The sequence below is a fragment of the Mobula birostris genome, chromosome 20 (genome assembly GCF_030028105.1).
Source record: "Mobula birostris isolate sMobBir1 chromosome 20, sMobBir1.hap1, whole genome shotgun sequence".
Taxonomy (NCBI): domain Eukaryota; kingdom Metazoa; phylum Chordata; class Chondrichthyes; order Myliobatiformes; family Myliobatidae; genus Mobula; species Mobula birostris.
In genome coordinates this window covers 1,801,421-1,827,774 of record NC_092389.1, presented here as the reverse complement: position 1 = coordinate 1,827,774, position 26,354 = coordinate 1,801,421, and the positions used below count along the sequence as shown (strand labels likewise).

The 26,354-nt window shown below is 43.0% G+C and overlaps 1 protein-coding gene across 15 annotated transcripts in view; it reads right to left on the bottom strand.

Moving 5' to 3' along the window:
- The window catches only part of sik3 (SIK family kinase 3), a 444,540-nt gene that overhangs the window by 276,163 nt on the left and 142,023 nt on the right, over positions 1–26,354 (bottom strand). The gene's annotated exons all lie outside the window — the stretch shown is intronic.

Sequence of the window (26,354 nt, the reverse complement as noted above, 5' to 3'; positions counted from 1 at the left end):
GATGGGCAGGCACAGAGATAAGGTGAGACAAGGTAAAGCCATGGGTTCATATGTTTTTGCATATAGGTTCCAAACAAGTCTGAATTTTCCTTAAAATTCAAATTAACCAAGTCAATTCTGATGATGGTCAAAAGCTTTATCATTAGTTCATACTATTGTACAATGAAGGACATGTTACCTTCCTACAGTAAGCAGGAAATGAACTCTGTAGCTTCAACCATGATGGGTCATGGAAAAGGGGATCATAAGCCACATGACAGCTGACTTAATAATTCTTGTGACAGGATCAATGATAAAATTAAAGAAAATTCTAGTCATCCATTGTTATTAAGGCATCCGTTAGTCTTGCGAGACCATGGATCTGCGCCTGGAAAGTCTTCACTCTTCAGGGCGCAGGCCTGGGCAAGGTTGTATGGAAGACCAGCAGTTTGCCCATGCTGCAAGTCTCCCCTCTCCATGACACCGATGTCGTCCAGGGGAAGGGCATTAGGACCCATACAGCTTGGCACCAGTGTTGTCGCAGAGCAATGTGTGATTAAGTGCCTTGCTCAAGGACACAACATATGTTGCCTCGGCTGGGGCTCGAACTCATGACCTTCAGGTTGCTAGTCCAATGCCTTAACCACTTGGCCACGTGCCCACACTCCAATGTTATTATATATGACTTAATAAATGTAATTAAGGATTAGAAATAATTATATTGCTTCCACTTTACTGATTTGACTGCAGTGTAACTTTCAATGTACTGAATGCTATGAGCATAAGCTGAGTATTTTGTAACGTATTTACAATGCATTGTTTGTCTATTACAATGAAAGTGATTGACTGCAGCTTACAATTAGAATTTTGTTTTGACAAAGAATACAAGCTCACTTCAATACAAAATGACCTATGGCATCAATATTTATATTGTCCAACAATATATAGAGATTTAACAATATATATTGCTCAATATCTGTATTTAATACATTATTCCACAATATCAGTGTAACTCTCGTTGCAGCTAGCAGCTTAATATAGGGGGTGATAGCCCCCAGCCCAGCCAAATTTAAGAAATCTCGTTTGGGTGAATGCTGCACGATGTGTCCCGTTACAAATCAGTACACCAAAATAACGGTACACAATATGCGATTAAACAATTAAGCTTTACAATTCTTACTTTGACTATATGGTTAGTAAAGAAAATGAAAAAAAAAGAAAAAGGGCCCATTCTTATGAAAGTCTATTGCACAATGTTGGAGCTCACTGATAAGCTGATCGTCCACCATTGACTTCCTCCGATTGTCGCTGCCCTTCAGACCCTTGCTCCAAATTCACTCCGTCCAGCAGTCTACCAACTCTCTTCATTCGTGTCTTCTCTCCTCATCTCTCCCCGGCAAAACAGCGCGAAAATCTCTCTTCTGGCTCACAAGAAAGAACAACAGCATTCCAAACCCCGTTACCTCTAGTCATAACCCAAACATTACTGCTACAGAGAAACCATTACATTATCAGTGAAACATCACAGCATGTTACACCAGTATGGCACACAAGGGAACATATTAATCGCAAATGTCAGCCAAGAATGCCAAAACTTAATTGATCGCCCGTGAAAAAGTTAATGCAATTAGTGAAAATCAGACGCTAAAATCTGTGCACTAATAAACAATGAGGCATATGGTATTATGTATTGAACTGAAAGTAAATGAAAGCATCTTGAAAAATTGAGAACTATATGATATTCAACAATATATCATTTTTCTTTTTTTTTAATTATTTTTTCATTTTAGCTTTAGTTGAAAGCTGAAAAGAGGGCTAACATGCACTGGTTTAAGTTCTCCAATCAGCACCCTTGCAACCTCGCAGGTTCCAGACTACAAAAAAATCCAGACCACAGATATCACCCCGATCTTCCTCTGACCAGAATTGTCTTTTTTATGGGTAACACAAGGGATCCTAAAACTGTTGGTAATCTTAAGTTTCTGTTCATCAGAAACAGTGCCAGCTGAGATCACAAAACTTGCACTGGTAGGTTAATTAAGTAAAGATTACTACAAATCTGTTTTTGATCTTAGTTGGTTATTAGTTAGAATTACAATCGTTAATCAGTGTAGACCTGTACTATAAGATTGAAAAAAAACAGACCACAGAATGCTGGACTACTGTTTCAACCTGCATAGCATTCTCAGAGATACAATACTGCAAACACATTAATTTATCTACGGGGGGGGGGGGGAGAGTAAAAATCTACAAGACGAGACACAGCAGGAGCACTTATCATATGGCCAACAAAACAAAGAACAACTAAAATATGAAGATATTAAATTCCACACAGTCCCAAAACTTACCTTGATTTATTCGATCTATAAATTAAATCTTTGCCAGATATGGGGTCGTGGATTTCTAGTCTTTGTAGGTGAACAGAACTGTTTACTTCGAGGACTGCTCTATTAAAATTGGGAAGTTGGGAGCGACATTGAATGTCTTCATTAATAAAGCCACACATGAATGTGAGTGGGTAGCAAATCATTATCCAGTTCAATGAATAACCAACGTCCACATCAACTGTCCTAGAGACGTATTTGGTTTACTTTAGTTTTTGATAGAAAATAGGTCAATTTTACTACAAACTTCATTGCACACAAATGCAAAAGTCCTATTCAGAGCCAGCCAGGTGCATGGACGCTTTGTGTTTGTTTTCCTTCTACTACAAGGAATTAGGGTTCTCAAAGTTTGGAGGAGAACTGGGAGAGGGTTGTAATGAAAACCAGATGTTTCTCTCAAAAAGATAATGCTTTATGAAAGCTGTAATCTAAAATAAACCTGTACCCCAATCAAAATTTTTCTGAATGCATTTTGAGTATTAGCACAGCTTTGCAGTCTTGTTGAAATTTTAACTTGTCCTTTTCTCCCATTTACCTCCAATATGATGCCAGAATCAACCTTGGTTAATGCCTTTCTGCCTCATCATTTTGCAAAGTATTCCCAGGAATTTAAGTTGATATCATAGTCTTGTTTTCACAAATACTGTTTGAATAGACCTCTGTAAAATACTGTCGTTTTGTCAGCCACAAAAAACAATCTCATGCAGCCTGTTATTAGATCTTCCTAGGGAATGCCATGAGCATCCCATTGTTCTGTGCCAACATAGTATAAGCCAAGCCTCAGGAGACTGGCATATCACCATATAATGTGCACAATGGAGCAGAAATTGTGATGATGGAAAATTTCAAGGTCCATTAAAAATAATTGATCATATTTATAAATGCTTAAAAGCACATGGTAAAGATTTTCCCTAAACCTTGCAGAGTTCAAGCACTATGTAAACCGGTCTCTAGTCTTCACTAGGAAATTTCTCATTAGTCTTTTAACATGATAACAAACCTAGATGCCAACTTCACCAGCTGTGCTCCCCATTCATTTGAAATTACAACTAAAGTTAAAATAGAAGCCAAAATGCAATCCATAAAATCAGTACTTAACAAATGTTGTAATGAATTACTGTTAGGAAATCTAATTACATCACTCCATGTTTTGTGCACGATATAATACCATTCCTATGAAAAATAAACCATGATTGCAAATGAGGATCGCGAATCAATGTGATCCTCAATTTTCATTCCATTTTCCAAAATGCATCTAAATGTTACCTGAAATGGAGGGCTATAGTTATAAGGAGAGATTAGATAAGATAGATTTAGTCCATCAATAGAATGAATGTATGAAGCTGAAGGGTGGTCTTATAGAGGTTTATAAAATGTAAATATATAGACAAGGGACCGCCAGAGAAAGCAAGATCTCCCAGTGGCCACACATTTTAATTCCACATCCCATTCCCATTATGATAAGTCTATCCACGGCCTCCTCTACTGTAAAGATGAAGCCACACTCAGGTTGGAGGAACAACACCTTATATTCCGTCTGGGTAGCCTCCAACCTGATGGCATGAACATTGACTTCTCTAACTTCCGTTGATGCCCCTCCTCCCCTTCACACCCCATCCCTTAGTTATTTATTTAATAAATATATTTTATCCCCCCTCGCTTTTTTTTCTCTGTCTCTTTTTTCTCCCTCTCACTATAACTCCTTGCCTGCTCTCCACCCTCTGGACTCCCCTCCCCCCTTCTCTCTCTCCCCAGGCTTCCCGTCCCATGATCCTCTCCCTTCTCTAGTCTGGTTTCCCTTTTGCCAATCAACTTTCCAGCTCTTAGATCCATCCCTGTCTTCTCCTATCATTTTGGATCTCCCCCTCCCCCTCTCAAACCTCTTACTATCTCTTCTTTCAGTTAGTCCTGACGAAGGGTCTCGGCCTGAAACGTCGACTGTATCTCCTCCTATAGATGCTGCCTGGCCTGCTGCGTTCACCAGCATTTTTTGTGTGTGTTGCTTGAATTTCCAGCATCTGCAGATTTCCTATAGAAAGGGTGCACAGGAGATTTACAAGGATGTTGCCTGGATTGGGGAGCATGCCCTATGAGAACAGGTTGAGTGAACTCGGCCTTTTCTCCTTGGAGTGACGGAGGATGAGAGGTGACCTGATAGAGGTGTGTAAGATGATGAGAGGCATTGATCGTGTGGATAGTCAGAGGCTTTTTCCCAGGGCTGAAATGGCTAACATGAGAGGGCACAGTTTTAAGATGCTTGGAAGTAGGTACAGAGGAGATGTCAGGGGTAAGTTTTTTTTACACAGAGGGTGATGAATAGATGGAATGGGCTGCCAGATACAACAGGGACTTTTAAGAGATTCCTTGATAGGTACGTGGAGTTTAGGAAAATAGAGGGCTATGGATAACCCCAAGTAATTTCTAAAGTAAACACATGTTTGGCACATCATTGTGGGCCGAAGGGCCTGTATTGTACTGTAGGCTTTGTATGTTTCTATAACATTTTCTTTGACTTGATGTCCATAGTAAATAGAACATTACACTCAAGTACAGGCCCTTCAGCCCATAATGTTGTGCCAACCTTTTAAAGTACTCTGAAAATCAATTGAATCCTTGTACATAACCATCCATCTCGCTTTCAATTATGATAATGCCCCACAAAGGGAAACTGAAGGAAAGGTGTTGTGAATTTAAAAATGCAAAAATGAGGAAATCTGCAGATGCTGGAATTTCAAGCAACACACACAAAAAATGCTGGTGAACGCAGCAGGCCAGGCAGCATCTATAGGAGGAGGTACAGTCGACGTTTCGGGCCGAGACCCTTCGTCAGGACTAACTGAAAGAAGAGCTAGTAAGAGTTTTGAAAGTGGGAGAGGGAGGGGGAGATCCAAAATGACAGGAGAAGACAGGAGGGGGAGGGATGGAGCCAAGAGCTGGGCAGGTGATTGGCAAGAGGGGACACGAGGCTGGAGAAAGGAGAGAATCGTGGGATGGGAGGCCTAGGGGAGAGGGAAAGGGGGAGGGGAGCACCAGAGGATGGGCAAGGAGTATAGTGAGAGAGACAGAGGGAGAAAAAGGAGAGAGAGAGAGAGAGAAATAATAATAAATAAATAAATAAATAAATAAATAGATAAATAAATAACGAAGAGGATGTGGGGATTAACTTAGGTTGGAGGAACAACACCTTATATTCTGTCTGGGTAGCCTCCAACCTGATGGCATGAACATTGACTTCTCTAACTTCCACTAATGCCCCACCTCCCCCTCGTACCCCATCCGTTATTTATTTATATACACACACATTCTTTCTCTCTCTCTCTCTCCTTTTTCTCCCTCTGTCACTCTCACTATACTCCTTGCCCATCCTCTGGGTTTTTCCCCCCTCCCCCTTTTCTTTCTCCCTGGGCCTCCTGTCCCATGATCCTCTCATATCCCTTTTGCCAATCACCTGCCCAGCTCTTGGCTCCATCCCTCCCCCTCCTGTCTTCTCCTGTCATTTTGGATCTCCCCCTCCCTCTCCCACTTTCAAATCTCTTACTATCTCTTCTTTCAGTTAGTCCTGACGAAGGGTCCCGGCCCGAAACATTGACTGGACCTCTTCCTATAGATGCTGCCTGGCCTGCTGCATTCACCAGCATTTTTTGTGTGTGTGCTGTATAAAGGCATACAGGTTTCCCCCGCCATCCGAAGGTACAGCATTCTTATGAAACGGTTCATAAGTTGGAATGTCGTAAAGCGAAGAAGCAATTACCATTTATTTATATGGGAAAAATTTGTGAGCGTTTGCAGACCCAAAAATAACCTACCAAATCATGGCAAATAACACGTAAAATCTAAAATAACAGTAACATATAGTAAAAGCAGGAATGATATGATAAATACACAGCTTATATAAAGTAGAAATACTTTTCCACAATCATTGCCTGAACTGTTCTCCGCAGTGAAAATCTCATGCGAGCGCCGTCAGCAAAATCACAGCGCAAGCCCTCTCCAATAACCTTTAAGCTATGAAGCTGCCAAACCATACCAAACAACATGTAAAAATACACAGCCGATATAAAGTAGAAATAATGTATGCACAGTGTAGTATCGCTTACCGGAATTGGGAAAGCGCGGAGCACACTGATGATGGTGTGTTAGACTGAGTCGTTGGAGTTTGGGTGGTGCACTGGCCCCCACCCTCTGGGCATCGAATCAATACCGATCCGTGAAGCATGCAGCGGTAGTCGGGAGGCACACAGCACATCTTTACGAAAAAAGCCAAAATAAACATGCTAATGTAATTAATTAGCATGTTTATTTCGGCTTTTTTCTTAAAGGTGTGCTGTGTGCCTCCCGGCTACTGCTGCATTCTCCGTGAATCGGTATCTGTCCGCGGCCTGGGTGTTGGGGTGGTGGGACACTGGGGTGTCATCTCGTCGCCTGTTTCCATTAAAGCAAGCAGCTCATTTTCTCCTATGACTGCCCGCCTCGATGTTGAAGGTCGAAGTTCGTCATCTGCTGTGGCTGATGTGGAAGGCTTGCTTGACTGCTGAGCCTCGCGCATTTTCTATCATACAGTTCTTTGTAAGGACTCAAACCATCTTGCAAATATCCCCTAAACCGACGTACCCTTTGAAAATAAAAGTCGCACTTTATCGTTACTCATTCGGTTTTGATTGTTATCCTTTCCTCTTCCAATTGCATCAGTTCTTCATCTATCAGTTCTCGGTCATGGGATGCCAAAACCTCTTCAACATCATCTTCGTCAGCTTCCACAAGCCAAACCCACTTAGTCCTTACTTCGTTCCCCACGATCAAAACGCTTAATTATGTCTAGTTTTACGCTAAGTGTAAAACCCTTACGAGCTCTTTCAGGCTTTTCCAATACCATAGAACTCATCTTGCCAATGGCTGCTCACAGGCACGTGTTTAAGCAATGCCGGCTAGATTGCAGTTCCGAATCCGGGGGAGAGCGGCTGCTCGGAGCGCCTTTTATCGCACGCTGATTTTTATTCGCACGCTGCCTTTCTTCGTAACAGTGAAAACACCTTCTGTTAGCGAAAACAGGTAACTAATGTAGGTCTTTCGTAACAGTGAGATTTCGTAAAGTAAACGTTCGAAAAGCAGGGGACACCTGTATATAGGAAGGACAGTCGAAAATCTCTTTCCCCCATCTCCACACCTCCAGGGAAAGGAGCCTAGAACTAGAGGGCACAGGTTTAAGAAGAGAGGAGAGAAAGTTAAGACAGATCTGAGGGTGAAGCTTTTCCAAACAGAGGGTGGGGAATATCTGGAACAAAGTGTCAAAGGAGGTGGTGGAGAGAGAACTTCAATGTTTCAAAGACATTTATACGGGCACCTGGATAGGAAAGGCATTGAGGAATCCAGCACAAATGCCGGCAGATGGCTTTGGCATGCATGGGCATTATAGTTAGCATGGACAAAGTGGGCCAAAAGAGCTATTTCTGTGCTGTACATGTCCATTTGGTCCTGGGTATGACTCTAAACTGCAACCAGTGATGAGGCTCTGATTGGGGACTTTCAGAGCTTTGGGGAAAGTGGATAAAGTGAGGCACAATAAGTTATTTGAAATATTACGGAAAACTCTAAATCTAGATTCAAAAGACCCCTGCCTAATCAGAAATCTGTACTGGGAACAAACTGCCGCTGTAAAAATAGATGGAGAAGTGACTCAGTTTACGAAAATCAAGAGAGGTGTTAGACAAGGGTGTGTTTTCTCCCCTGATTTATTTAAAGTGTACAGTGAAACAATATTACAAAAAATAAGAGGCATCTTGGGAATCAAATTTGGCGGTGAAAACATCAGTAATTTCAGATATGCACTGTGTTAATTGCAAGTACGGAGAATGAACTACTAAACTTAATTGATACAATTGTTGAAGCAAGTGCAAAAATGGGTCTATCTATCAATTGCAAAAAGACAGAATGTTTGGTGATATCCAAAAAGAAGGAGAATCCTATCTGCAGGCTGAGAATAAACAGAGAAGACATAAAACAAGTACAGAACTTTTGCTACTTAGAAAGTTGGGTGACATCAGATGGCAGGTGTGACATGGACATCAAAAGAAGAATAGGGATGGCAAAAGACACCTTTACGAGCATGAAGAGTATACTGACCAATACTAAACTAGGCATGACAACCCGCCTCAGAGTACTGAAATGTTTCGTTTATCCAGTTATGTTATATGGCTCAGAATGTTGGACAATATCTAGTAACATGAGGAAACAAATTGTAGCAGCAGAGACGTGGTTTTTGAGAAGGTTGCAAAGAATATCATGGGCGAAACAAATATCTAACGAGGATGTCCTGAAGCACAAAAAGAGCAATAATGTATGAGATCATGAAAAGGCAACGTAACTTCATTGGACATATGATTAGGAAAGAGGAGTTAGAATGCACAATAATTATGGGAAAGATTGAAAGGAAGAAAGCAATAGGAAGACAAAGACAAATGATGATGGAGACAGCAGCCAGAGAACTGGAAATGAATACCAATGAATTGATCCACTTGACCCGAAACAGGAGTGTGTGAGCCATGGCAGTCAAAGCTCAAACTGGGCATGGCACCTGATGGTGATGATGGCATGTCAATCACTCAAATACATAATACTCAAAAGAACCAGACAATGCAGTCACATCCAATATGTGATGCAATACACAACATTGGGCTGCACAGTGTGTAGGTCATTCCTGCAGAAAGCTACCCATGAAACTGCTTCTATCTAGATTAAGAAGGGCCTCTCAGAGCATGATCCAGTGCAATATTGACCCAGGTCGTCCCTTCAGTTACTTGTTTGTCATTCCACAACACAACCTACTTACTAAGCAATTTAACAACCAGAGTTTTACAACTTTGAAACAAATTCAGCTTTATCAGAATGAGGTTTAATATCACCGGCATACGTCATGAAATTTGCTAACTTTGTACCAGCAGTTCAATGCAATATATAATGAAAAAGAAAAATAATAAATAAATAAATAAACCAATCAATCAATCGATTACAGACAGTGATGCAGCCTGTCAGAATGCTCTCCATGGTACATCTATAGAAGTTCTTGAGTGTATTTGTTGACAACCAAATCTCTTCAAACTCCAAATTAAGTATAGTCACTGTCTTGCCTTTTTTTATAACTGTATCAATATGTTGGGATCAGGTTAGATCCTCAGAGATCTTGACACCCAGGCACTTGAAGCTGCTCACTCTCTCCGCTTCTAATCCCTCTATGAGGGTTGGTATGTGCTCCTTCGTCTCACCCCTCCTGAGGTCCACAATCAGCTCTTTCGTCTTACTGACGTTGAGTGCCAGGAAGTTGCTGCGACACCATTCCACTAGTTGGCATATATTGCTCCTGTACGCTCTCTCGTCACCATCTGAGATTCTACCAACAATGGTTGTATTGGGGCAAATTTACAGATGGTACTTGAACTATACCTAGCCACACAGTCATGGGTGCAGAGAGAGTCAAGCAGTGGGCTAAGCTCACACTCCTGAGGTGCGCTAGTGTTGATCGTCAGCAAGGAGAAGATGTTATCACCAATCCACACAGACTCTGGTCTTCCGGTTAGGAAGTCAAGGATCCAATTGCAGAGGGAGGTTAGGCCCAGGCTCTGTAACTTCTCAATCAGGATTGTGGGAATGCTGGTATTAAATGCTGAGCTAAAGTCAATGAACAGCATCCTGACATAGGTGTTTATGTTGTACAGGTAATCTAAAGCCGTGTGAAGAGCCTTTGAGATTGCATCTGCGATAGGCAAATTGCAATGGGTCCAGGTCCTTGCTGAGACAGGAGTTCAGTCTAGTCATGACCAACCTCTCAAAGCATTTCATCACTGTCGATGTGTCATTAAGGCAGCTCACATTACCCTTCTTGAGCATTGGTATAATTGTTGCATTTTTGAAGCAAGTGGGAACTTCCGCCCGTAGCAGTGAGAAGTTGAAAATGTCCTTGAATACTCCCAACAGTTGGTTGGCACAGGTCTTCAAAGCCTTACCATGTACTTCATTGGGATCTTCCGCCTTGCGAGAGTTCACTTTAAAGACAGACTAACATCGGCCTCTTGAGACAGAGATCACAGGGTCATCAGGTGCAGCAGAGATCTTCATAGCTGTAGTTATATTCTCCCTTTCAAATTGGGCATAGAAGGCATTGAGTTCATCTGGTAGTGAAGCATCGCTGCCATTCATGCTCTTGGGTTGTGCTTTGTCAGAAGTAATGTCTTGCAGAACCTGCTAGAGTTTTACAACTATGAGGTGCATTGATTCTCTCATCAAATAATAATGTCACAATAACTTTCAGAAGACCTTATTAGAGCATTTTAACTTTATAAAATACACATTTTGAACAACCATTCTGATTATTTCAATATGACAGAGAAAAGATTAAATTGATATGTGCATGATGATGATGATTCAAAGTTGCAGCAGGAGATGTCACCTCTGCTCAACTTCATCTGCCCCTCAAAATTGGAGTGAAGATTAAAGGTTTGGAAGTGTTAGTTTTCTAATTTTGTTGCTTTTCAAAGTGTTATCCACATATTTAATTATCTTATCTCCTGAAGTGTTTACAAATGTTAACAACATTCATTTATTTTGTTCTAGCATCTTTGGATGTTTATTTACTTACATCTCCATTCTACTGTACAGGTTTCCCCCGCCATCCGAAGGTACAGCATTCCTATGAAACAGTTCATAAGCCGGAATGTCATAAGGAAAAGAAGCAATTACCATTTAATTATATGGGAAAAATTTGTGAGCGTTCGCAGACCCAAAAATAACCTACCAAATCACGCCAAATAACAAATAAAACCTAAAATAACAGTAACATATAGTAAAAGCAGGAATGATATGATAAGTACACAGCCTATATAAAATAGAAATACTTCTCTACAATCATTGCTGCACTGTCCTCCGTAGCGAAAATCCACGCAAGCGCTCTCGGCAGAAACACTCTCTCCAGTAACCTTTAAGCTAAGAAGCTGCCAAATCATACCAAATAACACGTAAAAATACACAGCCTATATAAAGTAGAAATAATTTATGTACAGTATAGTATCACTTACAGGAATTTGGAAGACAGCGTCAAGCACACTGATGATGGTGTGATAGGTTGAGTCGTCGGAGGTTAGGGTGATGCAGTGGCCCCCACCCTCCAGGCCGCCGACCGATACCGATCCATGAAGCATGGAGGGGTGCAGCGGTGGCCGGGACACACCCAGCACATCTTTAAGAAAAAAGCTGAAATAAACAAGCTAATTAATTAGGTGCTGCCCGGTACATAAATGTCGGCCCAGATCAGAGGCGACGCAATAGGCAATCGCCTCCGATCTGGGCCAACATTTACATGCCGGGCGGCACCTAATTAATTAGCTTGTTTATTTCTGCTTTTTTTCTTAAAGATGTGCTGGGTGCGTCCCGGCTACTACTGCATTCTCCGCGGCAATCTACCAGTCCGCAGCCCGGGGATTGGAGTGGTGGGACCTGGGGTGTCATCTCATCGATCAGTGCAGGCAGGTCATCTTCTTCTATGTCTGCCTGCCTCGATGTCGAAGGTCGAGGTTCGTCGTCTGTGTGGCTGATGTGGAAGGCTTGCTTGACTGCTTAGCCGTGCGCATTTTTCTATTATATAGTTCTTCGTAAGCACTCAAACCATCTTGCAAATATGCCCTAAACCGACGTACCCTTTCAAAATTAAAGTTGTACTTTATCATTGCAGCGAAAATCTCACGCAGTTGCTTCACGTTCAGTTCCTGGACGACTTCACTTTCGGTCCATTCGCTACTGCATTTGGTTTCCATTGTCATCCTTTCCTCTTCCAATTGCATCAGCTCTTCATCTATCAGTTCTTGGTCATGGAATGCCAAAACCTCTTCAACATCATCTTCGTCAACTTCCACAAGCCAAACTCACTTTGTCCTTACTTCGTTCACCATGATCGAAACGTTCAATTATGTCTAGTTTTACGCTAGTTATAACACCCTTACGAGCTCTTTTAGGCTTTTCCAATACCTTAGAACTCCCTTTGCTAACAGATGCTCACAGGCACGTGTTTAAGCAATACTGACTAGAATGCGGTTCCGAATCCGGGGGAGGAGCGGCTGCTCAGGGCACGCTGCCTTTTATCGCACGCTGCCTTTTTCGTAACAGTGAAAACACCTTCTGTTAGCGAAAACAGGTAACTAACGTAGGTCTTTCGTAACAGTGCGGTTTCGTAAAGCGAACATTCGAAAAGTGGGGGACATCTGTACCAATGTATAATCATTCAAACCAACACAATATGAAGCAATTATAAAGCAAAAGTTTAACACAATCCTAAGAACACAGATACCTACTGTTAATTTTGCTGGAAAGACGCACTGCCAATGCCATGCGTTTATCATTATATTCCTGCAGTAAGTGCCAATAAAATCTATTGTTTCACTATGGCTGACAACAGTTTAATATCGACACACTATGTGGAATATACTGTGAAATACGTCGACTGTACTCTTTTCCATAGATGCTGCCTGGCCTGCTGAGTTCCTCCAGCATTTTCATTTTGTTGCTTGGATTTCCAGCATCTGCAGGTTTTCTATTGTTTGTGAACAGTTTAATATCATTTACTTTGGCATCAAGATTGCATTCTTTCACCTGTCTCAGGGCAAAATTATTTTCTTTTCATTTTTCCAATATTTTCAGCACTTAACATCCAAGGATACACATTGTATCACAAGGACAGGCAGGTAGGTATAGGGAGTGGCATGGCCATGTTAGTAAAAATTATCAAATGAAATCAAATTATCAAATAATTACAAATAACAATGGGACATGGAAAATAAATGTCAAAAGGGCAGTGTTACAATAGTCATGGAGGATTTCAATATGCAAGTAGGAAAGGAAAGGTACATCACATCCGGAATTTCTCTGGTTAGCGGACGATTTCCCACCACGCCTCTCTGATGTAGTGGGGAATTGCATGCGAGGCAAGTTACAGCAGTGGTTTGCCATTGCCTTCTGCTGGGTGAGTTTCCAAAGAGATCACCAGCTCGTAACCCAGCACAGATGGAAAGCATGCAGGGGAGCCGGCCGGCTAGATTCGAACCTGGAACCTTTCGTCTCAAAGTCCGATGCTGATGCCACTACGCCACCAGCCGGGTCAATTGGGAAAATCAGGTTGGTGCTGGATTCAAAGAGAGAATTTGTAGAATGTCAACAAAACAGCTTTTTAGACAGCTTGTGGTTGAGCCTACTAGGGGATCAGCTATTCTGCACTAGGTATTGTATAATGAACCGGATTTGATTAGGGAGCTAAAGGTAAATGAACCCTTAGGAAGCAGTGATCATGATATGAATTCACCCTGCAGTTTGAAAGGGAAAAGCTAAAGTCAGATATGTCAGTATTGAAGTGGAGAAAGGGGAAATATAGAGGCACGAAAGAGGAGTTGGCCAAAGTTGATTGGAAGGGGACACCATCAGGGATGACAGCAGAACAGCATTGGCTGGAGTTTCTGTAAGCAATTCAAAAGGCACAGAATAGATACATCCCAAAGATGAAGAAGTATTCTAAAGGGAGGATGATGCAACTGTGGCTGACAAGGGAAGTCAAAGATGGTATGAAAGCAAAAGAGAGGGCATATAATACGGCAAAAAATAATGGGGAATTAGAGTATTGGGAAGCTTTTAAAAACCAACAGAAGGGAACTAAAAAAGCAATAAAGACCAAAATGATGAAATACAAAGGTGAGCTAGTCAAAAATATCAAAGAGGATATCAAAAGTTCTTTCAGATATACAAAGAGTAAAAGAGAGGGGAGAGTGAGAGTAATGAGTGACAGTAGTGGGGGACCAAGGAAATGACAGATGAACTGACTAAGGATTTTGTATTAGCTTTCACTATGGAAGAGGAGGAATTTCTTTAGCCAGAGGGTGGTGAATCTGTGGAATTCGTTGCCACAGGTGGCTGTGGAGGCCAGGTCATTTGGTTGATCGGCTCTTGATTAGTCAGGGCTTGAAAGGTTATGGGGGAAAAGGTAGTTGAATGGGTTGAGAGGGAAAAAGAATAGCTTGCCCAGGTAGACTGGAGGGGGCTACTGGCAGTGGTGACAGCAGACCAGAGGCGGCTGAAGTTTCAGGAAATAGCTCACAAGGTGCAGGATACACATGGCCCACAAAAGAAGTTGCTTTCAAGTAGCAAGGATAGGCAACCGTGGCTGACAAGGGAAGTTAAGGACTGCATAAAGGTGCTGGAAGGTCATGTTTGACAAATCTTATTGAATTTTTTGAAGAGGTTACTAGGAAAGTTGACGAGGGTAAAGCGGTGGATGTTGTCTATAAGGTTTTCAGTAAGGCCTTTGACAAGGTTCCACACAGAAGGTTAGTTAGGAAGGTTCAATCGTTAGGTATTAATATTGAAGTAGTAAAATGGATTCAGCAGTGGCTGGATGGGAGACGCCAGAGAGTAGTGGTGGATAACTGTGTGTCAGATTGGAGGACGGTGTCTAGTGGTGTGCCTCAGGGATCTGTACTGGGTCCAATGTTGTTTGTCATATATATTAACGATCTGGATGATGGGGTGGTAAATTGGATTAGTAAGTATGCAGATGATACTAAGATAGGTGGAGATGTGGATAATGAAGTAGGTTTTCAAAGCTTGCAGAGAGATTTAGACCACTTAGAAGAGTGGGCTGAAAGATGGCAGATGGAGTTTAATGCTGATAAATGTGAGGTGCTACATTTTGGTAGGACTAATCATAGTTCCCTGAAGGTGGAATCTCATGTGGATAGGGTGGTGAAGAAAGCTTTTGGTATGCTGGCTTTTATAAATCAGAGCATTGAGTATAGGAATTGGGATGTAATGTTAAAATTGTACAAGGCATTGGTGAGGCCAAATTTGGAGTATTGTGTACAGTTCTGGTCACCGAATTATAGCAAAGATGTCAATAAAATTGAGAGAGTACAGAGAAGATTTACTAAAATGTTGCCTGCGTTTCATCTCCTAAGTTACAGAGAAAGGTTGAACAAGTTAGACCTTAATTCTTTGGAGCATAGAAGGTTGAGGGGGAACTTGATAGAGGTATTTAAAATTATGAGAGGGATAGATAGAGTTGACGTGGATAGGCTTTTTCCATTGAGAGTGGGGGAGATTCAAACAAGAGGACATGAGTTGAGAGTTAAAGGGCAAAAGTTTAGGGGTAACATGAGGGGGAACTTCTTTACTCAGAGAGTGGTAGCTGTGTGGAACGAGCTTCCAGCAGAAGTGGTTGAGGCAGGTTCGATGTTGTCATTTAAAGTTAAATTGGATAGATATATGGACAGGAAAGGAATGGAGGGTTATGGGCTGAGTGCAGGTCGGTGGGACTAGGTGAGAGTAAGAGTTCAGCACGGACTAGAAGGGCCGAGATGGCCTGTTTCCGTGCTGTAATTGTTATATGGTTAGAAAAGCCTCAGAAAGGGCATATAATGTAGCAAAAGTGAGTGAGAAACTGGATGATTGGGATTTTTTTAAAAATCCAACAAAAGGCAACTAAAAAAGCCAGAAGAAAGGAAAAGATTAAATATGAGGGCAAACAAGCTAATAAGATAAAGCTGGATATTAAAAGATTTTTCAGTTATATAAAGAGTAACAGGGAGGTGATAGTTGATACCGGACCACAGGAAAATGATGCTGGTGAGGTAGTAATGGGGGACAAAGAAATGGCAGATGAACTACAAAGTTGCAAATGTCACTTCACTCTTTAAAAAGGGAGGAATGCAAAAGAAATGAAATTATAGGCCAGTTAGCCTAACCTCAGTGGCTGGGAAAGTGTTGGAGTCCATTATTAAGAATGAGGTTTCTGGGTACTTGGAGACTAATGATAAAATAAGTCAAAGTCAGCATGATTTCTGTAAAGGGAAATCTTGTCTAACAAATCTGTTAGAGTTCAAGGAAGTAACAAGCAGGGTGGACAAAGGAGAGCTAGTGGATGTCATTTACTTGTATTTTCAGAAGGTATTTGATAAGGTGCCACACATGAGGCTGCTTAACAAGATAAAATCCGATGGCATTACAAGAAAGATATTGGAATGGATAGAGGAATGGCTGGCAGTGAGTGGGAATAAAGGAGGCCTTTTCTGATTGGCTGACTAGTTGCCAGTGACTAGTGGTGTTCCTCAGAGGTCAGTATAGGGACCGCTACTTTTCACATTGTTTGTCAATGATTTTGATAATTGAATTGATGGCTTTGTGGTAAAGTTTACGGATGGTATGAAGATAGGTGGAGGGGTAGGTAGTACCGAGGAAGCAATGCAATTGCAGCAAGACTTAGACAAATTGGAAGAATGGGCAAAAAAGTGGCAGATGGAATACAGAGTTGGAAAATGTATGATAATGCATTTTGGGAAAAGGAACAATAGTGCGGACTATTATCTAAATTGGGAGAAGGTTCAAACATCAGAGGTGCAAAGGGACTTTGGAATCCTTGTGCAAAACTTCCGAAGGTTAATTTACTGGTTGAGTCTGTGAAAAAGGAGGCAAATGCAATGTTAGCAGTCATTTCAAGGGGAATAGAATATAAAAATGAGGAGGTAATGCTGAGGCTTTGTAAGACTCTAGTCAGGCCACACTTACAATATTGTCAAGAGCTTTGGGCCTCATATCTCAGAAAGGATGCATTGTCATTGGAGAAAACCCAAAGGAGGTTCACAAGGATGATTCCAGGAATGAAGGGGTTAAGATCTGAGAAATATTTGGCAGCTTTGAGCCTGTACCCATTGGAATTTAGAAGAATGCAGGGGGATCTCCCTCAGACCCACCAAATGTTGAAAGGACAAGATAAGGTGGATGCTTAGAGGATTTTTTTTTAAAGCCAGAGAGTAGTGAATCTGTGGAATGCTCCGCCACAAACTGCAAAAATCAAGTTTCCTGATTCATCAGGATATCAAAGGTTATGGCGAGAAGGCAAGTATATAGGGTTGAGTGGGATCCAGGATCAGCCATGATGGAATGGTGGAGCAGACCTGATGGACTGAATGGCTGAATTTTGCTTCTGTTTCTTATGGTCTTATGAATCAGCCATGATGAAGTGGCAGAGCAGACTCTAAGGCTCAAATGGCCTAGTTCTGCTCCTATGTCCTATTGATTATTGTGGACCAGATGGCAAACAATGATGAGATGAAGTACAGGAAGGAGATTGAGTGCCTGATGACATGGTGTCAAGATAACATTTTCCCTCCACGTGAGCACAAGAAATCTCTAGTCATTGACTTCAGGAAGCAGGGCGGAGCACACACACATATATTTATTGATGGTGCTGAGGTGGCGATATCTGAGAGCGTCAAGTTCCAGTTGTAAATATTACCAATAGTTTGTCTTCGTCCAACCATGTAGATGCTATGATCTGTGTCAGGTCACTCGTCTTCTGGTCAGGTCACTCGTCTGAGTGCTACTGGTACCAGGTAACCCAGTACTACCTGTCGCATAGTCGGGTGGTCGGCGACTAAACCGGCTCCCCCATCAGGCTTGCCTGGTAAGGAGGATGGCTAGACACCCTGCAGGACAAAAAACAAGACCTGTCAAAGGCCGGATGAACCCTCTCATAGGGTCAACGGCCATCTAGCAAACACGTGCCATGAAGCGCGGAAAGGGCATCCCTTGCATCGAAGCTTGGTCTGGCCGTTCACTGCAACAGAACTTCCCCCAGCCGTCTTGGACCCCACCATGCCGCTGGATCCGGGAGGGGATGTCGAGAAGGTGGGTCTGGACCTGTGCAATCCCCTACTCACCTAAAATCCATTCACCCACACGCTGTTCCTTTCTGGGGAGTGGGGTATCGTCAACACACCCAAGTCCTGTAACGACGGACAAGTGACGAAGCGGTAGGCTTGACCAGCTGGGAGCCGTGCTCACAAGTCTGCATGCAGGCAGCAGGGGAAAGTAGTCGCACATGGATTACAGAGCAGAGATCCAGTGAGGCAGCACCCTCTGCGTCTGAGCAGCCCTGTTTAGGGAGGCACTGCTCACCCTATAATTAGGGAAGGGCCTAGAAAAGGTGGCTCAAACAAAGCCCGCTCACACCACCCTGGCCAGTCGGCCGCAGCTGGCGGGTCGTCCAACTCTAGCGGTAAGAATCACAAGCAGATTCTGATCGTCGCCTCATGGAACATACAAACTCGGTTGGACAATACTAACTCAGATCGCCCAGAAAGAAGCACTGCACTTGGTGCTTGGGTGCTCAAGGACTACAGTGGACATTGCGGATCTCCAGGAGTCCCGACTCGCTGGAGAGGGTGCGCTTTGTGAAGAAAAAGGAGGGTACACATTCTTCTGGTCTGGCAGGCCCAAAGAAGAACGAAGAGAATCTGGTGTGTGCTTGGCTATCGAGAACTGCCTCGCAGCAAAGCTACCAACCCTGTCTGTTGTTGTAAATGGCCGAATCCAGACCTTGCGTACACCTCTGCAAGGAAAGCGTCACCTCACCATAGTCAACGTTTACACCCCAACTCTGACTAATCCCAGTGAAGTCAAGGAGGCATTTTACAGTGAGCTGAAAAACACCATCAGTAGCGTGGCAACTTCCCATAAGCTGCTGTTGCTGGGAGACTTTAATGCTCGGGTTGGCAAGGAGTCCACTGCGTGGCCTGGTGTGACTGGATGCCAAGGGGTTGGCAACAGTAACGATAACAGTCTACTGCTCCTCTCGATGTGCACAGAATTCAAACTGTGCATTACTAACACACTGTTCAGATTGCGAGACAAGCTCAAATGCACATGGATGCATCCACGATCTAAAAACTGGCATCTCATTGACTATGTCATCACCCAACAATAAGACATCTCTGACGTTCGTATCACCAGAGTTAAGCATGGAGCTGAGTGCTCAACTGATCATCAAATAGTGTGGTCAGATCTATGTCTATCAATCAAACCTCCATGAAGACTGAATGCTGCCAAACCACCCAAAAAGCTGAACACCACCAAACTGAAACATCGCGAGTGTGCTGCTGTCCTGAAATCCTCTATGGAAACTGCCCTAAGCAGACTGGTTGAGAACCCACCAGATGATATTACTGAGCGCTGGAATGCCTTCAAAGAAACAGTCTACAGCGCTGCCCAGGACACCTCGGGGAAAGTCAAGCGTAAGCATCAGGACTGGTTTGATGAGAGCAACCAATCTGTGCAAGACCTTCTAAAGCCTAGTTTATACTTCTGCGTTAACTGGACGCTGTAACCTATGCAAGTGGCCTACGTGCGTTGTGAGCATTTATACCTGTGCGTTGGTGTGTCTGTGTCGCTCAGCAATTCACGCACGTCACGTATGCGCACTCACCTGCCCGCGCAAGGCTTCGTGGTCATGGTAGTCTCGGGGTAAACAAGACGCGAGCGTCTTTTTTCGTGCGAAATGTGTCTTCCATAATTTCAGAGATCTGTAAAGCTTTATGGAAAGCATTGCAGTCAGAGTTCCTTCCCTGCCCTTCAGTCGCCTAATGGGAAGCTGGTACATCATGCCTGTACCAGCTGTTCACAAAGTTGTGGGGAGCTGCAGAATTACCACAAGACTTCAAAGACACATCAATTATGACCATCTACAAGAACAAGGGAGACAAGAGAGACTGCAAGAATTACCATGGCATCTCTCTTCTATCAGTTGCGGGAAAATGCCTCGCAAAGATCATCCTTAGACGCTTGGTGTCCAACATCAGTGTCAACATCCTTCCAGAAAGCCAGTGAGGTTTTCGAACAGGCTGTAGTACAGTGGACATAATCTTTTCACTGAGGCAGCTCCAAGAGAAATGTGTTGAGCAGCAGAGAAGTCTCGATGCCACATTCGCTGATCTAACCAAAGCGTTTGACACTGTTGGTAGAGATGGCCCGTGGAAGCTTCTACCAAAATTCCGTTGCCCCCCACACCTAATCAACATCATCCATCGGTTCCTCGAAGGCATGGAAGGCATCAGCATGTGTGGTGAGTTGTCAGACCTATTTTCCATCAGCAACGGCATAAAACAGGGTTGTGTTTTGGCTCCTACTCTGTTTAGACTATTCTTCACTGCTGTTCTTCAGGATGCCACATCAGACCTGAAGTTAGGGGTCTTCCTACAAACGAGGGCTGATGGCGGGCTCCTCAACTTCGCAAGATTGAGAGCAAAATTAAAAGTCAAGGACATAGTGGTGCATGAGCTACAGTTTGCTGATGACTGTGCACTGGTTGCCCACTCTCTGGAAGACTTACAGGAGATCACCAGTCACTTTGCCAGTGCAGCCAAAAGCTTCGGACTGACAACCAGCCTGAAAAAGACTGAAGTCTTTTACCAACCGGCTCCTGGCTCAAGCTACGAAGAACCAAATGTCCTCATTGATGACACTCGTCTCAATGCTGTCAACAAGTTTTGCTACCTGGGCAGCATAACATCCTCAGCTTCTCTGGATGTACAGATGGAGTCAAGAACCAGAAAAGTCTGCCTTGCCTTTGGTCAGCTAAAAGATCAAGTTTGGTCACAGAACGTCAGGTCAGCCACCAAGTGCAAGATATACAGGGCCGTTGTCATATCAACCTTGTTATACGGATGTGAGACATGGTGCCCATGTCAGAGACACTTACGCCAGCTTGACCAACTGCAGCAGTGTCACCTACGTTCTCCAATGAAGATCACCTGGCGAGACAAGGTCTCCAATACCGAGGTCCTCTCTCGAGCCAGAATGCCAGCAGTTTCAACCTTGGTGATGTCAGCCCAACTGCGCTGGGCAGGACACGTTGTCAGAATGCCTGACGGAAGACTGCCCAAGGACATCTTGTACGGCCAACTGTCCCGTGGTACCCGAAAACGAGGAGGCCGCAACTACGGTACAAGGATGTTCTGCACAGGAGCCTCAAGAAAGCTGACATTGCCCCATCAACATGGGAGGATCTGGCTCAAGATCGCTCACAGTTGAGAGACGCCACCAGAAAAGGTGTGGACACTGCTGAGAACAAGCTCAACGAGGCAACAGAGGAAAGGCACAGGAAGCGCCACAACAGAGCTTCTGCCCCTGCTGCCCCTCCAGGCCTCACCTGCCAAGTATGCGGCAAGCAGTGCCTGTCAAGGATCGGCCTGTACAGCCACTCCAGGATGCCCATATCAAACACCACTAACTGACTGAAAGGAACCATCATCATCCTATGAGATGGATAGCCAGAAATGACTAACAAAGCACACTAGCACCTGTACCTCCTCAGAAGGCTAAGGAAATGTCCATGTCCTCACCAATTTTTATTTATGTTACATAGAACAGGGGTCCCCAATCTTTTTTGCACTGCGGACCAGTTTAATATTGACAATATTCTTGCGGACCGGTCGACCGGGGGAGGGGGGGGGGGGGGTCGATGTTAGGGTTGCCAATGGACAAGAGTAGCAGTCAAATACGTTGTGTTCTCCCCGAGAAAGACTACAATGATCATGAAGCCTTGCGCGTGCACCAGTGCGCATGCATAACCTGCGTATGCATGCGCTTGCCGATTGTTTTCCCTGCAAATTGTTTTTGGCGATTCTGTTCGGTGGAGGTGGGGGGGTTAATCACGACCAGAATATAGGTGATAAGTGGCTAATACACTCAGTTTCGTTTCTAAAAGGGTTTATCGAACAAATTTAATATTAAACACACAGCGCATATTTTCCTCGCCTGAATACAGTGATAGATCAATTATCAGGGGAGGACAAGGGAGCTTGAAGTCAGTGTTGAACGAACTTCCAGTAGAAGTAGTAGAGGCAGGTTCGATATTATCATTTAAAGAAAAATTGGATAGGTATATGGACAGGAAAGGAATGGAGGGTTATGGGCTGAGTGCAGGTCGGTGGGACGAGGTGAGAGTAACGTTCGGCACGGACTAGAAGGGCAGAGATGTCCTGTTTCCGTGCTGTAATTGTTATATGGTTATATAAGTCAATAGCATCATAACATTTTAAGTAACGTTTGGATATTAAACACACAGCGCATATTTTCCCCGTATGAACATATACAATCATTTCAACACACCAATATCGCTGAATCAGTGGGAGCCCTGGGCTTGTTTCTCTGCAACAAGACAGTCCCATCGAGGGGTGATGGGAGACAGCGATACTCAAAGGGGGTTCCTTATGTCTAGTCTATTCCGCAGTTTAGTTTTCGTTGAATTCACTGCAGAAAACTCCGCTTCGCAGAAATATGTTGGAAGCAACGTTTTCGGTGCTTTTGTGGCTATCTCAGGATATTTAGCCTTGACTTTGATCCACAATGCCGGCAGAGATGTTATGTCAAACATACTTTTCAGCCCGCCGTCATCTGCAAGCTCGAGGAGTTGATCTCCTTCCCGCACTGACACGGATAACGCGCGGATAATGACCTCACATGCATTCAAGCTCAACAGTAGCTGTGACAGGGAATGAGGAAAGGTGCAGCTGACTCATATCACCAAATCATATGGTTTCCTCATGGCCCGGTAGCGCATGCTTTGCAGCCCGGTACCGGTCCGCGGCCCGGTGATTGGGGACCGCTGACATAGAAGGTATTTTATCCAGATCGATCACGGTATGGTATGGCAACTGTTCTGTCAAGACGACAAGAAGTTGCAGAGTTGTTGACACAGCTCAGTTTATCATGAAAACCAGCCTCCTTCCATGAACTCTTCCCACTGCCCCAAGGAAGTGGCCAACATAACTTCAGTAAAGCTTCTAGTAAAATGAAAGGTTCTTGTACTGCAAGATTGATTCTTAACCTTACAATCTACCTCATCACTGGTGTCCACCTTATTGTCTGCCAGCACTGCACTTTCTCTGTAACTGTAACATTTTATTCTGCATTCTGTTATTGTTTTTCTATTCTACGCAATACACTAATGTGATGGAAATGATCTGTCTAGATGGCATACAAAACAAAGCTTTTCACTATACTTCAGTACATGTGATGATAATAATACACCTTATTTACCTTCCCAGTCATCCTCACTCATCCTCACTTCTCTCCCTTTTCCATTGGGCAGAAGATACAAAAGCCTGAAAAAGGACACCTTCTATCCCATTGTTATAAAGCTCTTGAACAGACCTCCTGTACTATAAAGATGAACACAAAATACTCTGCAGATGCTGGGATCAAAGCAACACTCACAACACGCTGGAGGAACTCAGCAGGTCGGGCAGCATTCGTGGAAACGACGAGTCGATGTTTCGGGCCAGAACCTTTCGTCAGGACTGTAGAGGGAAGGGGCAGAGGCCCTATAAAGAAAGTGCCCCCACTACCTTGATGTACTTTTGGAAGTGACTGTATGAATGGCATAGAAAACAAAGTTTTTTACTGCAATTTGGTACGTGACAATAATCAGCTAATTACCTACAACATATTTTAAAGCAAATACACAAAGGCATCCTCTAATGCGACAAGGTGCTACACAGATCTTTTGTTCTTCTCTCTCACTGTACTGGTAAATATATATCCCTTGAACAATGTCACCAAATTAGATTTTGCAATAATTTATAATGTCATTTTAATGAAATACTAAAAGCCAATTTGTATTAACAAGGGGATAACAAGTCATGAGCTTGGTGCTCCAGGTATAGTCATCCAAGGAGCTGTGCAACAATTGCACTCTTTGGGGGATTACATCTTAGACTAGAAAGTTGCCTGTTACAGACTAGAAAGGGTCACAAACCGAACCCAGCTAAGTAGACAAATAGGGATAAAGAAAGAGAACCATTGACAATTAGTGGTATCAGTGGTTTTGATTCATTTTTAGATAAAATTTAACACAAATAAGGCCCACAAAGTCAATTAATCCATTTCCTAACACCCAATTTGAAAGTCCAAAGTTCATAAAAAGTTGGGGGGCACTTTTAGAGGCTAAACAGATAAACTACAAAAATGATCCAAAAAACCACATGCCAAGTTTTTATCTTTATACCTTAAATTTAGAGAACAAGTAAATTATTGTTTTAAATTCAGCTTCAGATTTATTAAAAGGGCTTCATTTGCATTATAGAAGCTTATAGAGATTTCATGGGTTTCTACTGAAACAAAAAGGCTATACAAGAGGTGCTCCAGCTAAATGCAAACAGTGAAGATTGTTTAAACAAGGTGGGGGGAGGGGGGTACTGGTATTGACACAAGGGGGCAGCTTTGCTGGAGTGAAAATATAAATAAAAATACCAGGTTTTTGGATATTAAGCACATAAAACATAAAATATTACATGGGAAAGACAAACAATGAAGTAATCTCGCATTAATTTGAGGAATGTATACTTAAAAATGCAATCTCAAAAGGTCACACTGAAGGATAAGATTAAGCTCCATTATCACCACAGAAACTTGCTAGATATTTTTCTTATCAGTCGAACATATGAATGGAAGGAATCACATTAGAACAAACAGGGAAGGTAGTGTTAGAACATTATTGGGACTGGCTGACACTCAACACAGGCGCACCTCAAGGATGCCTGTTTAGCTCACTGCTCAACTCTTCCTAACCTCATGACTGTGCGGCTAAGCACAGCTGAAACGTCATCTACAAATTCACTGAAAACACCACAGCTGACACAAACTCAGATAGCAATGAGGGAGCATACTGGAGTGTGATCGATCAGCTGGTTGAAAGGTGTCACAACAACAAACTCACACTCAATGCCAGCAAGACCAAGGAATTTACTGCACATTTCAGAATGGGGAAGTCAGGAGATGACACACCAACACTCATTGAGAGGTCAGTGGTGGAAAGAGTAGACAGCTTCAAATTCCTGGGCGTCAGTATCTCAAAGGATCTCCGTAGGGTAACCATATTGATGCAAAGATGAAGACACACCAGATGTACCTCATTCAGAGTTTTAAAGGAGACATAGTATGTCACTAAAACTTCAAATTTCCTCAAATGTATGATGGAGAATATTCTGACTGGTTGTGTCACTGCCTGATATGGAAGTTCCAATGTGCCGGAACAAAAGAGGCTGCAGACGGTTGTTAGACGGAAGTTAGAGAAGTCAATGCTCATGCCATCAGCTTGGAGGCTACCCAGATGGAATATAAGGTGTTGTTCCTCCAACCTGAGTTAATCCCCACATCTTCTTCGTTATTTATTTATTATTATTATTTCTCTCTCTCTCCTTTTTCTCCCTCTGTCTCTCTCACTATACTCCTTGCCCATCCTCTGGGTTCCCCCCCCCCCACAGCTTTTCCTTCTCCCTGGGCCTCCTGTCCCATGATCCTCTCATATCCCCTTTGCCAATCACCTGTCCAGCTCCTGGCTCCATCCCTCCCCCTCCTGTCTTCTCCTATCATTTTGGATCTCCCCCTCCCACTTTCAAATCTCTTACTAACTCTTCCTTCAGTTAGTCCTGACGAAGGGTCTCGGCCCGGAATGTCGACTGTATCTCTTCCTAGAGATGCTGCCTGGCCTGCTGCGTTCACCAGCAACTTTGATGTGTGTTGCTTGAATTTCCAGCATCTGCAGAATTCTTCGTATCAACATTTTAGGATCGGTTTCTTCCCCTCTGCCATCAGACTTCTGAACAGTCCATGAACACCATCTCGTTATTCCTCTTTAGCACTCTTAATTTATTTTGTAACTCATAGTAATTTTTATGTCATAAAGTGTACTGCTATCACAAAACAACAAATTCCATGACCTATGTCAGTGATGATAAAGCTGACTCTTATTCCATTGAGGGGCAGCTTAAAGAAGTGAAAACTATTTACAACAAAGTCACTGAATCAACTTGTCATTAATGGAGGTAAACAGTTAGAGAACGGATGCTTAAAACCCAAACTAAAACAGAAAAAGTAATCTACATTTCTGCAAAATGATTGAAGTCTTTTGAAGAAAGAGTACAATAATTACAGTACTTAGAGATCACAAGTCTCAGGAATGGACTTGGAATGCCCAACTGTCCAGCGCAGAGATCGGAGTTCTACAATAGGTACTTCAAGGACATTTTGAAACAATTAATTATTCAGTAAGTGACTACTTTTCACAAAGGAAAGCACTTTTAACTGAAATGGTGAACATGATCAACAGATAGCCAGCAACAACAGCATATT